The sequence below is a fragment of the Pinus tabuliformis genome, chromosome Q (assembly GCF_031772625.1).
Source record: "Pinus tabuliformis cultivar Carrire ecotype Pingquan chromosome Q, CPIR1, whole genome shotgun sequence".
NCBI classification, from domain to species: domain Eukaryota; kingdom Viridiplantae; phylum Streptophyta; class Pinopsida; order Pinales; family Pinaceae; genus Pinus; species Pinus tabuliformis.
In genome coordinates this window covers 461,769,959-461,788,431 of record NC_142296.1, presented here as the reverse complement: position 1 = coordinate 461,788,431, position 18,473 = coordinate 461,769,959, and the positions used below count along the sequence as shown (strand labels likewise).

The window sequence follows — 18,473 nt, the reverse complement described above, 5'->3', positions numbered from 1 at the left end:
CATGTGTGAAATTTTGAAGTTGCTGCAGGGGCCGAAGTTGTAGATCTACTTGCAAGTCCAAAATTCTGAAGCTGGGGGCCGAAATTCTATAGTTGGCGCTGACTTGGAAGGTTTTGACTTGAGTTGACTTTGACTATCTAGAAGAGCTTGGGAGGAGGTTGACTTGGGTCTTTTTTGAGGTCTTGGTCTTGTTGTTTGGGTCTTGGGATTCTCAATTGATTTGATGATATAAGAAGCGAAGAATTTTGTGGGTTTCCCCTTGGAGGGCTTTGCCCTGGCTTGGAGCCTACATCTTGTGTTCATTGTTTATTTGTGATCTTCATAATTTATGGTTTTGGTAATTGTTTGATAAATAGAACATAACAAAAGTAATAAGAAACCAACATAACTTCACAAGCAGTTATCAAGTAAAGTGAAATCATCTTAATTGTTGCCCTTATCGATTTCTCAACAGAACAAGAAGTGTAGGAATAGGTATCCCTGATGTGAGGCCTAGAGGGTATCTTGAGACCCTGGAGGGAAGTTGGAACTCCTAGAGCCACAGGGATTTAAGACCTCTAGACAACCTGCGCTAGAGCTCTAGAAGGGTATTGGCACAACCTAAGGGACTGCAGAGGTAAAAAAGGGGGCGTACTACCTTGGGTTGTGTAAGTTGATGGGGGATAAGAGACTGTAGGTTGGAGTGTTGCTAGAGTTTGGTACCTTAGAGAGAAAACACTTGCATTATCTGTGAGACCTTAGTTAGGTTCTACATAAGCCTTTTCCCTAGTGGAGTCATAAGCCCCGCTTGGGGGTGACCCAATGCTGTGAAATTTGGGGAAGTGAAATCTATGGCTAGGTGCACATCTAAAGTCTACGGCCAATTGGTGATTTATATAAGTGTTTTATTTATGCTTTATATGTGTTTTAATGTTGTGTTTACTTTGATGTATATATGTTGCTTTTGGTTTATATGTTTTATGCATGTTTATTGAGCTATTATGTGTAGAAAACATCCACAACTGATATATAGTTATCCTCTCCACACAATGAGTTGATAATTACTCAGAAACTGGCCTGAATATCACGTTTTACAAACCTAAAATACTCGTTGTGCATGCTTAGAAAAGCCGGATTTCATGTGGGTTGACTATAGGAGAAAATACGCTAGCCTAGGTTGAGTATTAGTTTTATTTGGCCCAAAAATGAACCTCGTCCTATGAGTGAATAGAAGCTAGGGCTACCTCCATAAATTTCGACTTCCTCTATTGGCTTAAACTCGGCCTTCTTGAGGGATTCAATCTGTTGTGGTGTGGTTGCCTTGTTCTCTATTGTAGAATGTTTCTCTGCCTCCCTTCAAGCTTCTCTAGGCTGGCTCGAGCTATCAAACTCTACCTCCTACGTTCTCTTCTTTCCTTTGAGAAGAATGAATATTTAAAAGATCCTTTTCCCTCGCTTTTGTCTCTTGAGAAAAGATTAGAACCCTAACCCTAGGATCTAATGGCTTTAATTTCGAGCAATTAGATCAATGGCTAGGATCAATTCTACACTTGACCCCTCATACATGTGGTCCCCTTCTTTTAAACAGACTTACTAGTACTTTTAATGTTATTTTGCACCATGGTCACTTTTCCCATAAAGTAACTTATAAAATATAAGTCACTTTAATATTATAAAGTGAACTTTAGACTTTACCCATAAACTCACTTTTAGACATGTGACTTTAATAAATTAAAATACATGGTACAACTCCACATTAGAAATACTTTAGCCCCTCTTGACATTAATAATCTCATAAAGTCACTTAGACAAAAGGTGATTAAAGTGTCTCCCTAGGCCAAAAGGAAAAATGCCTAGGAAACACTTCTTTGGTACCATTTTTCTCAACACTCCCTCTTACCAAGGAAGTTGTTTCCCACCATTCCATCCTTATCTCTGAAGTGTATATGCTCACTCCTTGATACCATCCTGTCACTTGCTACTCCCGCCACATCATCATCCAACACCTCAAGTGATCTGCTCCCCTCACTGACTCATGTGCTTCCTTGAAGGAACCATAAAGCCTTCCCAGCTTCCTCATCCCTGAAGAAATCCCTTGCACAAGTCTAGGAGCATCATCTCTATCACCTGACACATGTAGTCCTGATGAAGATGCCCCTATGGCCTGTAGTGATCCTGCACTCAAAGTTCCTACACTCTAAGATCCCGCACTCTATAAAACTGTCACTCCATAATCCAATCATCCTCCTGAACTTTATGAAGCTGTACCTGTGGACACTGAAACCTGTAGTATGTTCCCCTAACCAGGAGCCTATTGCTCTACATTGTCACCCTCTTGTGACCTCCTCACGAACCTGGTCGGCTGAAACATGAACCTATAAAGTCTTCCATCACAGACTCCAATCACTCTAGTAGAGGCCACGCTAGCTCCCACAAGATACATCAACACCTGTCCATCCCGGAACAACACGACACATCCTCTATCCTCAACAAAGGAAACCGATATCAAGTTCCTCCTCAGCCCAGTATATAAAGAACATCTATCAAATTCAGAGGAGGTAATGTCTCCCTCTGAAATGATATTGTCCCCACTCTTGTCTCTCTAACCCTGGTGTCATCTCCAAGCACCACCTCAAGGTTTACTCCCTCTGTAAGACTCGTAAAGTGCTCCCTCACACCAATCATATGGCAAGATACTCCATTGTCTATGAACCAGACACTAGTGGCTAAGCTCACCACTAGTGCAAACTCTGACTCAAACCTTGAGGCGCACTCCTCACCTCGGTTGATGTTGCCACATCCCTCTTCTTCCCTTTCTTCTTAAGACACTTGGAAGCATAGTGACCCACCTCACCACAAGCAAAGCATCTCACTTTGCTCATGTCCTTCTCATACTTCTCATCCTTCTCTTGTTGATTGGCCCCACAAGAAGACCCTTGCTTGGCCTTCTTCTTTCCCTTTGTCGCAAGGGCGACATTCTCCTCCTTACCTCCCCCACTACTCTTGTTGCCCACCTTAGCACTCCTCCTTATCTCCTCCTAGAAGAAATCGTCCCAAATCCTCCTCTGATCTGGAAGGTGCTCTCTGGCCACAATGCCATGTATGAATCCATCCCATTTCTCGGTGAACCCATCCAAAGCAATCCTAAACAACTAGTTCTCTAGGATTGCCATTCCCACGGCATCCAACTCATCCTTCACCTATGAGATTCGGTATGAGGTCGGTGTTGCGTAGCTTCTGTCTCAACACCACCTTCCTATTCTCATTGGAACTTTGGTGTAATGTGACCAAGGACTCCCACATCTGGTAGGCATATCCCATCCCGGTCACATGAGGGAATAAATAGTCTTTGATGGCATCTAGAAGGATCCTCTTAGCCTTCACATTCTTCTTGTTGAAGTCTACCAACTGAGCTGGATCAGTAGGTGGTTGCACAGGAGCATCAACAATGTCCCACACTTCAACTTCCTCCATTAAAAGCATCATTCTCTCCTTCCAGGGGCCAAAGTTCTCTGTCCCTACCAATCTGTTCTCCACCCTCATACCAGTTGCCATGACCCTCAACCCACACAAAATCCCAGGTCTGTGAGTTAGCAAACTGCCTCCCTCTCAACCACTGAACTTTGGGTATCTGAAGGTAGTTTTTGACTAGTTGTACACAGTTTTAGAGACTTGTAGCAGAAGGTTTGCTTGCTGGTTATTATATCAGTTGATTTATCCCCAGATCTGAAGAGTCCTTTCTCAGATCTGGAGCTTGGGAAGCTCTGATACCATATAGAAAATATACACAGCTGATATATAGTTCTCCTCTCCACACAACGAGCTGATAATACAATCAGAAACTAACCTAAATATCACGCTATTCAGGCCTGAAATACTTGTTGTGCATGCTTAGGAAACCCAGATTTTGTGTGTGTTGACTGTAGGATAAAATACGCTGGCCCAGGTTGAGTTTTAGTTTGATTTTGCTCAGAAATGAACCTCGTCCTGTGAGCTAACAGAAGCCAGGGCTGCCTTCATAAATTTCAACCTCCTCTATTGGCTTAAACTCGGCCTTCTTGAGAGATTCGATCTGCTGTGGTGTGGCTGCCTTGTTCTCTGCTGTAGAATGTTTCTCCGCCTCCCTTCAAGTTTCTCTTGGCTGGCTCGAGCTCTCAAACTCTGCCTCCTATGTTCTCCTCTTTCCTTTGAGAAGAATGAATAATGAAAAATTCTGTTTCCCTCCCTTTTGTCTCTTGAAAAAAGATTGAAACCCTATCCCTAGGATCTAATGGCTGAGATTTAATCTCAAGCCATTAGATCAATGGCTAGGATCAATTCTCCACTTGACCCCTCATACATGTGGTCCCCTTCTTTTAAAAAGACTTCCTAGTACTTTTAATGTTATTTTGCACCATGGTCACTTTTCCCATAAAGTAACTTATAAAACATAAGTCACTTTAATATTATAAAGTGAACTTTAGACTTTACCCATAAAGTCACTTTTAGACATGTGACTTTAATAATTTAAAATACATGGTACAACTCCACATAAAAAATACTTTAGCCCCTCTTGACATTAATAATCTCATAATGTCACTTAGACAAAAGGTGATTAAAGTGTCTCCCTAGGCGAAAAGGACAAATGCCTAGGAAACACTTCATTGGTACCATTTTTTTCAACATTATGGACATGTATATGCTGCATTACACGATAGTATCCATTTAGAATTTATAACAGAGCTAAATGTGATACCAGGGGTACCCCATTGACAAGAATTAGGCCCACTATAATGACCAGGCTATGCTGTTGAGTAATTATTGGAATCCTGGTTGATATTGGAGTCCCAGTCCGCATAAATCTTCATGGTATCAAAAATCATATGAGCCATGTTCTAAGAAATTTCGAGTTTATGGTATCAAAGAAAGTTTTGGTAGTAGTGTTCCTTAGCCTGGGTGGTTAAGAACATTAATACCATACAAGAGATCAAGGACAAATGTATACCAGTCCAAATTGCTTAATTTATCACAGGTGCTTGATGCAAAAAGGTGAAAAAATAGCAGTCCAAAAGCTTACCAATTATGTTTCTCAAAACAGGTATCTGCTTCAGCTCAGTCAAGCAAACTGTAACAGACTTTATCACCCATGTTTCATTGCTTTCTAGAACTCATATTAATTCAATATTTTGCCAGTTGTCTTCCATGTAATCACTGTCAAGTGTCCACAATAGCCCACATTGAAAAATATCTGAGCTGATTCATAAGTTGGTAATAAAGGCATGTGCTCAGGTCTAAGATATGGTACTTGGGATTTGAAGCCAGCTTTTGCTTTGTAAGCACTCCAAACATACTAAGTTGCTTTTACTCCGCTCTCTTACTAGATCCCACATCTAGACAGAATTTTTTATTAGTAGCAAATGCCTCACCAACCACACTCTGCCAAGCCCCAAACCATGCCTAAAGCTACCCCTAATATGCTATCAGAACTGTGTTCATGTTATTCCATCTATCTCCCTCACAGGCATATAATAAATTTATTCTATTACGATAGACATTTAGTTGAAATGACAAGCAAATCAAATAGCAACTCTCCAATTCTCGTGTGTCCTGGTAAGCACGTGTCCCATTCGCTGCAATATATCTAACTTCATCAATCAATCAATTATCACTTTATATTTGATCTGCTTATTCCGCTGTTGTTTCCAGTTTTCACCGTCAAACAATGCTTTGTACCCAAGCATTGAAGTTCTATAAAATTACAACAGCATTGTGCATGTTTAGCAATTTATATAACCACCTAGATTTGTCATACAAATATGCTTACAGCTGTTGTTTTGAATGCTTTTGCAGCTAGGTTTTACCTAAATCCATCAATCTGACTTGTAACTGATCAATGGAAGCTTAGAATTGTTAATAGTATGATGTCTTCCTTTCATCCCCGTGCAACTATTACCTTCTAAGTTCTAACTGACAAAAGATACGATAAGTCAACAATGATAAGTATACATTTATTTGCTTGTTTTTATTGTGTAATAATCATTTCACATTCATTACATTGACAGCAACGATATTAGGATAGCAACTTCATTAGATCAAAAACAATTGAGAAGAAAAGGCGTGATGATTCAGTGAAGTTTATCCCCTATTTGCTTCCACCTTGTCATCCAAAACTTTTGGCTTTCAGGACACAACGTTAAAGATTGAAGTGTAGATATATTTCATAAATATTATTATGATCCCAAGATCACCACGAGACTAACAAGGTAGCAAGCAAGCATGAACATGCATGATTAACAACATGGGACTCCCTTCAGCAGCCCCATAAATTCTAAATTATTGCAAAAACTAAAACCCACCACCACAAACTTCTAAATTATTGTGAGAACTAAAAACCATATAGACCAACAAATTTATATTACAACCACATCATAGCCTATCAATTGCATTGATGAATAAACATAAGGCATGCCAATAACAGAGCCTTTACAATACCGCTCAGGGGTGCCTAAAGTTAAGAACATGTGTTTCTTCCTAGGAAGTCACAGATTTGAATCCGGCAGTGGGTTAGGATATGATCACTGAACAGAGGGGGTCCATTGTCCTATAAACAAAGGAGCCTCGTACATCAATTTAGTGTTGGCTAGGTCAGACCTTCAAATTAGATGATGATGATGATGATTATCAAGTCAATTGGCTTGATCGCTGATGGTAATGGTCAAGGCAGGATCTATCATAAAGCTAACCTGGCACTATGCACAACAAGATACCACAATTCCAGTTGCCCTATAAGTAGATCCCTGAGCACATGATATGCTTAACAAGTTGAAGGTTGATTGAACCTTCAAACAAAGTCAATTCGATTTGCAATTGGAATAAACTTGCAGGGCAATAGTATTTTGAATCTTGATGGTCAAGAATAGCCTCATTATGTAAGCCACATTTCTTTGGTTGTCTAATGAAGCATGTTTTATAAAACACCATCCATATGTAATATATCAAGCTTGTTCAAAGGAATTTTATTTGATATAATCATCACCTGCCATAGCTGAAGACCTTTGGTTTTGTCATATTGATAGAAGTCGAACTTTTGTCCAGCATCAATTATAACCCCTACCACCAGCTTATCAATCCCAAATTTATTGCTTCTAATTTATAAACTCATTTTTTTCAAGCATTAAGTGGAGACCCTGTGTTTTAATTTAATGTTCAAACTAAAATATCTCATTTACAGGATTTATCTTATTCATTTATAACAAAAATTGCTGCACAATATTTCCAATGCCGACCAGGTCGTTCAAGACAGATCAGCTATCTATCTTATGAGGAGACTTAACTATTGGTAATTAAAAGGACACGTGCAAGCCTACTTTGCCTTTTTATATTGGAACTTGGGTCTATATTATTCCTTGAGCATCTCTCCAAGGCCACTATTTGTACACTCCATGCTTCCTCTACCTTCTTTTCTACCAGTCACGATACCCAAATGTTAACTAAGAATCTTTATATATCCACAACCATATTGTTTAGGTTTCAAAAAATTGCCCTGAATTTGTTGCTCATCCTTTGCCCCTAATATCGTGATCTTCCCCTTTTCTGTTAGTTTACAACAAAGTCCCCCAAAGCAATTTCCTAATTACAATGAACTGATCACTTCCTCTGCTACATAAGGTTCTGAAAATATTCAATTACATAAAACTCAAAGTTGTGGATAACAAAGCAGCAAATGAGGAAGAAAATTCTTCGGATTGATTATAATTCTAGGGTTCAAGACCTGGCACCTTGGTAATATGCGATGTTTCCCTAGTTTGACAGGGCTATTCTTTCTATAGTTGTAGTTCATAATGTTACACAAATATAACCGCCAAGACTTTTCTCTAAACGGCTGCCACAGATGTGTATGATTCTCGAGTCTGGTAGGCAACTTTAATATTTTATGATGATAAGTTAGAATTGAGATCTAAATTGGCTCTAGCCATGCCATGGGCTGGCCTCTGTTTCATTTTAGATGATCTTAGAGAGAATTTCCGTTACCAGATGACTTTGTATATTTTTGAAGCCATGATTTTACATTTCCAGATCATAATTACTCCTCGGCGATAGTTTTCCCAGGGAAGCAGAATCAAATTAAGAAATAGCATGCCTGAGGACAATGTCCCCAAAAGTCTGGTAAGGACATCTGCAATAGCTAAACTGTTCCCGACTTACATGAGACATGTGCACATCAATACTTTGGGTTCCACTTTAAAATCGCATTTCTTGCAAACCAACCAGCATATGGCCTAACAGCTAATGTCTCTGGTCAACAATAAAGGGTGCAGGGAGGAATAACCACATTGAGTAGATGGTAATTGAATCGACGCCATAAGGTAGCCACGGGAATCAAATCCTTGGCCTGCTACTAGTGAAGCATAATCTAAATGAGAATAACCAGGAACATGAACAATCTGCAACACGCCGAAAATCCTTGTCTGCCACAGGCATTAAAGAATGACTCTTCTTCAATTAAATAGACCTCCCGCACCTAATCTATGACACCAATACATATGGAACTGAATCATTGTTTTTCTGCTAAATTCTGACAATCCGGACAGCTCTTTGAAAGCAGACTGGGACTTTGTTGGTCTGATTCTGGGAAAAATATCTAACACGTAAAAATTGCCACCGAAATTTTCCTGGTTTGCCACAAAAACTTTCCTGGATTCCATGAGTACATAGAATTAACCGCAACATTTAGCTAATGACGTGCAACTTTTATTACAATCTTGAACCAAAACAGCCAGGGCAGATTTCTGCCGAATTCTAGAAATTATTATCTAAACCCGAGACCCGGAAACAAACCCCCGATCTCGCTTCTAAAACCTGTCTCCTAAATTTCTAACGATCACTCTTCGTAACCAGTTATTCCACGTCAGACTTTAATCGTTTTATTCCACGCCCCTGCTATTTAATTCCTTGAGATGTTTTACAGAGACTCTGTTTTAGTAGTTTCAGTTGCACATCGTCGAAGATAGAAATCTTCCAAGGGAAAATAAAAGTGATTTAAATAAAAGCGAAAAGACGGGAGAAGAAAATGAGCTTAAGCGATTCGAACACCTGATCTCCGGCAGTCCTCGGGTGATATCCGATAATGAAGATCCTCACAGAAGTCTTTCAAGGCTCGAGCAGATCAGCATCCCCAATGGCCAATTTTTCCCAAACATACATCTGCGTCAGCGGGTTTCGAATTCCGGAGGTACAATCTGGGTGCATATGAGCATCTTTTGGATCAAGGTTTTGGGATTTTGACTAAACCCTCGACGCTTCTTCTTCCTCGCCTTGCATTTCACAGAGTGCCAAAGCACTTCCGTAGTTGTCCACTAGACTTTAGTGTGTTTACTTGGATGAATAGTTCGCTTGCCTTTTCATCCCCTAATTCCTATTTTTCACATTTTCTAAAACAATTTTTATTTTCTCTTTTTTTAAGAATGAATGAAAAGTTGTTTTTCCTATCTTTGACTTTGGTTGAAATTTCCCATGCGAAAAATAAAAATTTGTGTGTTTTCCCTTCTTTTAATTTTTCAAAGGGAGATGTTTAAGTTGACCCAAACGCTAACCTGCTGCTATAGATGGTGGGTTTTGAGGACAGCTCCTATTTAGTGTTTACAGCCTCCTCTTTCTTTTCTTTTTTTGGGCAATTTAGTGTTTAATATTGTTGATGTTTGTGAATTGTGATTTTGTAATTTAGTAGTTGAAATAAAGTTGTGATTATGTGATTTAGTGGTTGAAGTAAAGTATATTATTAACCAAATTTAAATTTAAAAAATTCGTTTCATGAAATGGTTATTTATTTTTTAATAATAATTTTAGTTAATATTATATTTGGTAAGTTTTTTAATGTGTAAATATCAGTGAGAGATTATAAATTTTTATTTTTATATTAATATAATATAAATTTTTATTTTATATGGAAGTATATTTGTTTTATTTTAGAGTTTATTATTATGTTTATATATATGTTTTGGAATAGAGTTTCTAAATTTTTAGTTTAATTATTAAGTAAATGAATGAATGATATAGATTTAACTCTATTGAATATTCAAGATTATTTTTAGCAATAGTCATAAATCAAATGTTGAAATTTATTTAAAAAATAGTTATACTTTTTTTACTTTTTTAATTAAATTGATTAATTAAAAAATGTTATATGAACCACTATCATAAGAAATGAAGTTTGGTTTTTAAGCATGTAGTATTGATATGCCATGGTATTAGTCCATGTTATAATAACAAAGTCTATTTATAGGATAAGAATCTCCATGAACGCTAAATTGACGAAATGTTTCTGATACCCTGAATGGCTCCCACGGTCGCCATATGACAAGCTCTCTTTGAAATCCAACTCATGTTTTACTTTCTCCTGATTTTGGATGCCAAACAAAATAGACAACAATAAAAATTGTGAAATTGCAAACTACATAAGGCGTTCACAAACAAGAGTTTCAGCTGGGACGCGTTGCAATGGTTGTGGGATGAATCTTGCACAGGTTCTCAGTTGTTTCGATTACAACAATGGTTGGTAAGTCCATTTTACAGTGCTCTTTCCCCAGAACTATCGACATCTGGAACTGGCTATAGTTTAGGCCTCTGACCACTAATTTCTTTAACCCATTTCTGTTCGGATTTATTCGGGTCTGGAGTGGTTTCTTATTTTGGTATTAGTTTGTTATAATTGGTATTTGATCTATCACAATTTGCAAATGGTCTCTCCCACACTAGCTCTGATTTTTTCTATTGCATCCTCTTCTTGTCATGGCCTGCTCACCTTTCTTTGAGATCCCTTCTTCTCCATTGTCTCTCTGGGCTCCAAACAGGCCCATCCTTTGTTGGGTATTGACTGGACATTGTTGCCCACCCCCTCTCTGGGCAATGATTCACATTCTCTACTTTGAGGTTTTTCACATTGTGCTCATCTTTCTTATCGCCATTTACATCCTATATTGTATGCTACGTGACCAATTGCTTAATCTCATAGGAAGATCTCATGATTATTTGGGCCGACATCATTAAACTTGCATGCCCGATTACTAATTGGGAACAGGGTTTTTGTTTCGCAATGATGAGCTACAACACACTCTGGAGAAAGTGGATTAAAATGTTTATCATTTCCAGACCCTACAAAGATTTTGGGGTCAAATGTTGCAATGGGTGGTGGACGTGTTTAGGATGTTGTTGTTGTTGTTGTTGCGAGGGATGAGATCTCCATTACTCCACATCATTTCAACCTGGTATTACTTCTAAATTGCTATGTGTTGTTCGCCTCGCTCTGTGCAAGTTACTTGGGGTGGCTTGTTTTTCCTGGTATCCTTACTAAAGATCGGTCGACTTTTCCTGGAGAATTCAAATTTCTCCGTGATTTGGTTCCCAAATTGAGGTGGTCAACAGTTCGAGGAAGCGTCCATTCGACTTAATTCTCTACATGTTGTCATTATTTCCTCTCTATTGCCAGACGATACTTAGACATAGGGGTTGGCGAGGAATAGGTATTTTGGGATAATCTATTACTTTCAAACATTAAATTTCTAAATTGGGACGAGAACTGGCGACGGGGTGGGTTGGGGGATTTGTTGTGCAGGTGCTATGTGTTGTGAATATTGCTTGTGGATGGGACTAGGGTCCTTTTTTAATATTTTCTTGGTCATCGTTCCTCCCATCACTCTAACCGAGGTTATCTTGTCGTTATTGCCATTCCATCTAATTGGCAATCTTCCTACATACCTAACTCTACCGTGCTGGATTGGCTGCTTGACGGCCTGTTTTATCCCTATTGGGGTCTATGGACCTCTCGTACCTCTTTAAATCTGACACCTTGAATCATGAGGCATTTATCTGGGCCACCCTGGAGGTTGAGGTGGCACACTCTATTGGCAACACACTAGACGCGCACTCGATGTCAGGTCATGCTCACGGAATGCAGACAAACATGGGGAGGGACATTTGGTGGGAGAACATTACAAAGCCAAACGTCGCATGGAAACACATACATTTGTTGGACATGTTGATCCTCCTCTGTTCGTTGAACAACATGCCTCCCCCTGTGGCCCTAAGTCCAAACAACAGCGTCAGGCTACTGCAACTTCACCACAAACAACACTTTTGAGTTTCAATTACGACATGCTCCTGGATCGGGTTATCAGCGTACAAAAGCGTGCCTTGGTGGGATGATGGTACTTTGTTGACCCTCGGGAGGCGTAGATGAGGGATTGGGGGGTGACTAAGTGGAAAACACTCCTCGACTACATACCCACGATGAGTAGGCTCATGAACTCGTTCTTTGTCAAGAGTATTTGGAGAAAACACTCAAATTACCGTGGGTGCATGGGCGCGGTTTCCTTTCGCTACACCCATGGTACATTCTCTTTAACCCGCTTAGGGATACTCCCCAAAATAAGTTGATATGGGTTAAACTCCCTGGTTTACCCATTGGATTCTGGATGAGAAAGGTCTTCATCGACATTGGGAATGTTGTTGGCAAATTCATCTATGTTGACCCGAAGTGTTTAGGGGCTAGAGATAAACGGGTTGCCTGGATCCTAATTGAGAGGGGTTTCACTAGGAATTTCCTTAAGCACATTGATTTGGTATGGGATAAGACCCACATTCACCAGCGACTGGACTTCTGGTGCATTCCTTTCCGTTGCCTTATCTACCACCGCATTTGGCACCTCATGACACGATGCCCTCAAAATCACGGGAGGAAGCATAAATTGAACGAGGCGGCTCGAACCAAGTTGACCGAGGAACGTTTTGGACACCAAACACAAGGCGGTGGCTATGCGGGCATGGGTCAGTCCTATGAATCTCTACGACAACATATCACAGGTACCCCCCCCTTGAACCTACCTTCTACGTTTGGTTTGAAATATCTAGATTATACATCTTCTTCCTCACCTATCGTGGTTCCATCTTCCCCCCCTCTATCCCCACTGAACCTTATTGTTTCAGACTCCCTTTCACCGGATGTGCCCCCTCATAATCTTGACTCTGCTTCCATCCCACACACCTTGGCCCCGTCTAATTCCCAACCACCTACGTGGGATTCCTTGCACCCATTGCCCCCAGATTCTTTGGTGATCCATGAAAACGGGACCTTTCTTCCATGTACCTCTCCTCCTCCACCACTCCCCAACATCCGAGCCTCTGGAGCCCCACCTCTCTCCCTCGGGTCGCTTACCTCCTCCCCCAGGAACTTGGTTGATAGCGACATCGAGTTCCTTCTTTCCAACAAGACCATGGATCTTAGGTCTCTAACTATCCATAGACCGCACCCACCATCCTCTCCGAAGATTAGCCCTAACTCTGCACATAACATTACGGTGAGACGCAAGAACACTGTCACAGCAGACACTTCCGTGGGAGGCCCATGATCTTGCCTTTCTCACCTGTCGACTCCACCTCCCTTATTGACATTCTGATTTTCTCCACCTATGAACCTTGGGCTCTTAGAGATTCACAACTCGATCATCGGGCGTCGTGACCTTTTGCCTTTCTCTTAATATGTGGGGTCTGGGGGACTCGCTTAAATTCCTTGCTTTCAAAGGACTCTTTACTTTTGTTGATCCTATTACAAGAATCCATGACTACAACACAGAAGGTTCTAGATTACTTCAGGAAAATGCTACCTGAGTGGCATATGGAAGCGGTGGACTTTATTGGCCTCTCCGGGGGCTAGCTGCTCTGTGGAACTTGAAATGGGTTAGATTTAAAGATTATAAATGTTTTGCTGGTATTTTTCTATCAGGTAGATTAAGGTAGTTGGCGTGGTGACTGCACATTCTCAATTTATATGCCCCATATCAAGACAGGACTAATTTATGGGATATAATGGAGGAGGCTGATATCATCAATATCGACTCTCTCATTGTGACAGGTGATCTAAATGCCACCACAGGAATGGATGAATGTTGGGGCTCGACTTGTAGGATTGACCCACTAGCTGACAAACTAAAAGAAATTATCTGCGATTATCACCTTGTGGACATTCTGCCACAGAAATTAGTCCCCACCTGGCATAATGGCAGGGCTAGATCTCAACACATTGCTAAGCAACTTGATAGATACCTGATACAGTAAGATCTAGTGGAGAGGATGGGCATGCTACAATCGGAGGTTTTAAAATCATTCATCTCTGATCATCGACCCATCACCTTAATTTGGCACAGGGAGCAGACCAGGATGGGAATGCCCTTCAAATTAATCGTATATGGCTGGAAGATACGAACTTCAATTCATTGATTAGATATTTATGGACACAGTACAGAGATTCAGAGGAATCCCCTATGCAGGTGATTTATGGGAAGCTCCTTGATTTAAAATCGGTGGTTAAGGTATCGGAACGAAAAAAATAAAATAAAATATTATATATATATATATATATATAACTAAAAAAAAGAAGAGGATGAACAAAGAGCTTGCAGACATCAAAGAGGAGCTGGAAAGATTGGGGCAGACTCTAAATATGGGAAGCCCATCTACAGACCTCATTCATAACATCAAGGAACTTGAGGAGAAGAAGAAAAAGATTTTACATGTATAGGAGGTCACTTGGAGACTGAAGAGTAGGGCTCTGTGGATATAGGAGGGTGATAGAAACACCAAATTCTTTTATAGATATGCAAATCATAGAAGAATTGTTAATACCATTTGGGACATCAAGGATTCAAATGGCTACATGGTACAAGCTCTTTCGGAGATTTAGCAGGCAACAACCATATTTTTTGAAGACGCTTACAAAAAGAGAGATGTTGGTTGCATTGAAGACCAAATATGGGGGTCTGACTCATATCCTACAATGTTTGATGAGGATAAAAATGAAGAACTATACAAGGCTGTCAACCTGGAGGAGGTTCATTATGTCCTTAAATTATTCACTAAGGACAAATTCCCTAGCCCAGATGGGTGGACAATTGATCTCTTTCTGCATTTCTTTGATTTAATGGGACTCGACTTATTAAGGATGGTGGAGGAGTCCAAACTGGGTGGGTGCATCATAACTTAAATTAACTCTAATACATTGCTCTTATACCAAAAAATAGTGATTCAGGGACTTTCAATGACTATCGGCCCATCTCTTTATGTAATCTGATATACAAACTGATATCCAAGATTATTGCTCTCAGAATCAAGAACACATTGTCCACATATATTACACTGGAGCAATATGGATTCCTACAGGATCGACAGATTCATGAGGTAGTTGCAACGGCGCAGGAATGTCTGCATACCATCCACACTAAGAATATGAACGTTGTTGTTATGAAGGTGGACCTCCAAAGGGCATATGACTGTGTAGATTGGGCATTCCTACGTATTGTTCTACACAAAATTGGCCTCCAGGTACGCAACATTCAATGGATAATGGCTTATGCAGTCATTATTAATGGATTTCCTACAAGATATTTTGGAGTTGGCAAAGGATTGTGGCAAGGTTGTTCTCTTTCCCCACTCTTGTTCATTTTGACCATGGATGGCCTCAGCCATAAAATTAAAAATGTGTGTATGAGGGGCAAGTTTCAAGCACTCACTATGGGTCGGGGCATTAGGATTTCACACAGCTTCTTTGTTGATGACATTTTAATTTTTGGTATGATAACGAGGATGGTGTGGGCATCCTTGTATAAAATTTTCAACAGGTTCGACAGAGCTACGAGACTTCTTATGAATAAGGATAAATCTATGATTCTATATGGGTGGGGACAATTGGAGGAGATAGAGCACATTGAGAACATGTTTGGCGTGGATACAAAACCGATTTGCGTTGGACTGAAGTATTTGGGCTTCAATATCAAGCTAAATAACTACAGAGTAAAGGACTGGATTTGGATCGTTGACCGATTTCAAAAAATATTACTGGATGGGAACACAGATGTTTAACACTTGGAGGAAGGGTTACTCTCACTCAATCAGTCCTGCAACAACTTGCGGTGTATTGGGCACACCTATACTGCCTCCTTGCTTCTATTATTTCGAAAATTAACAAGATTATGGCTAAATTTATTTGGGCAGGTTCCGGAAAAGCCCATAAATTCCACCTTACCAAATTGGATAAGATCACCAAACCAAAGGGACTTGGGGGATGGGGTATGTTGAACATCAAATTTTTTGGTTGGGCCTTACTAATTAAATCCTTATGGTGGGGATTATTTGTTAAATTCCTATGGGGTGATATCATCATATCCAAATACCTCCTAGGAATCAAGGCTATGCATTGGATGCAAGAGGGATATGTTGGGAAATCGATTGGTTCCACTGTCTAGATCAGCTTAAACAAGGTCAAATATTGGATGCTTAAAAGGACATGCTGGATCTTTGACTCGGGGAGGGAAATTATCATCGACAGGGACTGCATCCTTGGGACTGCTATTGAAAGACATTTCTCTGACCATCTCACTCGCAACTTAAACAACATAGGATACTTCTACCTTGATCAAACAACCAATACAAGGTTTGGCGTCTTTCCTGTTTGGAAGAGGGCGGGGAAGATCGAGCTATTAGGAGATGTGGCCGGAATTTGGGAGCAAATTCTGGTTGAGCTACGTCAGTCTAGTATGTGCAAGACTGAGGACGAAGATCAGATGGGGTAGGACGGTATTATGAAGCGGTGATCTATCTGTGTCTTGGACAGCTATCATTACATTTGTAGTTGCATACATAACTCACTTGATGTATGTTGGTTTACAAGATTTTGGAAGATTAAGATTCTGATAAAGATCATTTTATACACCTGGTTGGCATGGAAGAACAAAACTCTCACCTGGGACAATCTGAGGAAGAGAAACATGCAAGGTCCAGGTATTTGTGTTTTATGCAGGCTGGAGGAAGAGAGCAATTTACATATCTTATTAAGTTGCCCGGTGGTTTTCCAGATTTGGCACAAGATCTATGGTAAACTCTCTTTCCCTTATACTGATCATGTGTCGATTGAATCTTGTTTGTTATGGTGGAGCAGAAAAACTAAACCATGGAGGGCCATTCCACTTGTCACTTTTTGGGAAATCTGGAGATCTAGAAATTTTATTATATTTGAAGGGAAACCACTCAATGTGGAACAGACTGTCAACAACATTATAACATGGGCAAGACCACTCTTGCTATCAAAACTTGGGCCACATCGGGACTCACTCAAGACTACGAGCCCGATTTTATCCTACCCTGCGGGTTTCTTTGATGGAGTAGAACAGAGTGGTAAGTGTGGATGTGAGGTTTGGATTTGCATGGAAAAAAACCAACAATATAAGATTCATTGGGGAGGTGGCAGAGGTACCAATATGAAAGTTGAAGCGATGGCTCTATGGGGGCTATTATGGTTCGCAAATTTTTTAAATATTCCAAATCTGAAGATCTTTGGGGACTCACAATGCATCATAAACCATGTGCTGGGAAAATCCAATATACATCACCCACATCTATAGGGATGGCTCCGGAACATCAAACATCTCATGGGCACATTTCAGGAGGTTTCCATTCAACACATTCACAGGGAACACAACTCCATTGTTGATGACATGTCCAAGCTGGGTATCACTGCTCCACAAGATGGTTTGCATATTGCACTAGAGGTGGAGGGTTGTTCCTACAATGGTGGTTTCCTTCCCTTCCCCTGAAGGGGACCACTGTTGGCTTATCCACATTTGTTGATGCTATGTTTTTACAATGACGGGTTCTTTATTTTGGTTTACTTTCCATATGTCTGGACACTCTTTTATTTTTTGTTGTGATGGGCTAGATGATGGACTTTATATATTGTTTAATTTCAGTTATATGTTATCTATGCTTTATATGTGGTTCATTGTGGACCCGTGGCCAAGTGGGGCTACATGCTGGAAGGATTATATAGCAGGATGGTCATCTTTTCTTTGAGGGCGCCTACATTTCGACTAGATGTACTGGTTTTTACATATACATAATAAAATCAATGTTTTTATCTTACTAAAAAAAAATAACTCCATAGTAAAATTGAGATGAATCTCTATAGTTAAAATTCTTGTCACATATTTAGTTAATTTTTACAGTTTTTTAAATATGGACAATGAGAGATGTATGATGAAATAAGTGCTTTGATGTTTATCATGGTTTGATACCTATATGCATTTACCACTTATTTAATTTATATGGTTGTACTAGTTTAGTAATGGTGTGATACCAACGCTTTTTTTGTCATTAATGTAATGTATTACAAGTTTCTACAGAGCTCTACAAGCTTAATATGGAGAAGATGTTGTCACTTTATATAATGTGACGTTAATATTAAAAATTTAAATAAAATGAAAAATAAAACTATATGTGTAAATATATATGTGATGACATTTTAAAGGATTAAAACAGTGTCCATCATTATAAACTCATATCAAATTTCCTAAGGTGAAAATGTTGTTTATTATTTAATGTCATGTCATGTATTAAATGATAAAAAAATGTGTTTTGAGAAATATAATCACTCTCACTACTTCATTGATCTCACTTTAAGATGGATCTATAAT

The 18,473-nt window shown here is 39.6% G+C and overlaps 1 protein-coding gene across 2 annotated transcripts in view; it reads right to left on the bottom strand.

Annotated features, from left to right (window-relative positions):
* The window catches only part of LRS1 (Transducin/WD40 repeat-like superfamily protein), a 255,485-nt gene extending 246,138 nt beyond the window's left edge, over nucleotides 1-9,347 (bottom strand). For both annotated transcript variants that reach the window (XM_089384693.1, XM_089384692.1), the window contains exon 1: nucleotides 9,052-9,347. The gene's annotated coding sequence lies outside the window, so the exon portion shown is untranslated. The remainder of the gene's footprint in view (nucleotides 1-9,051) is intronic.
* Between the last annotated feature and the right edge of the window lie 9,126 nt (nucleotides 9,348-18,473).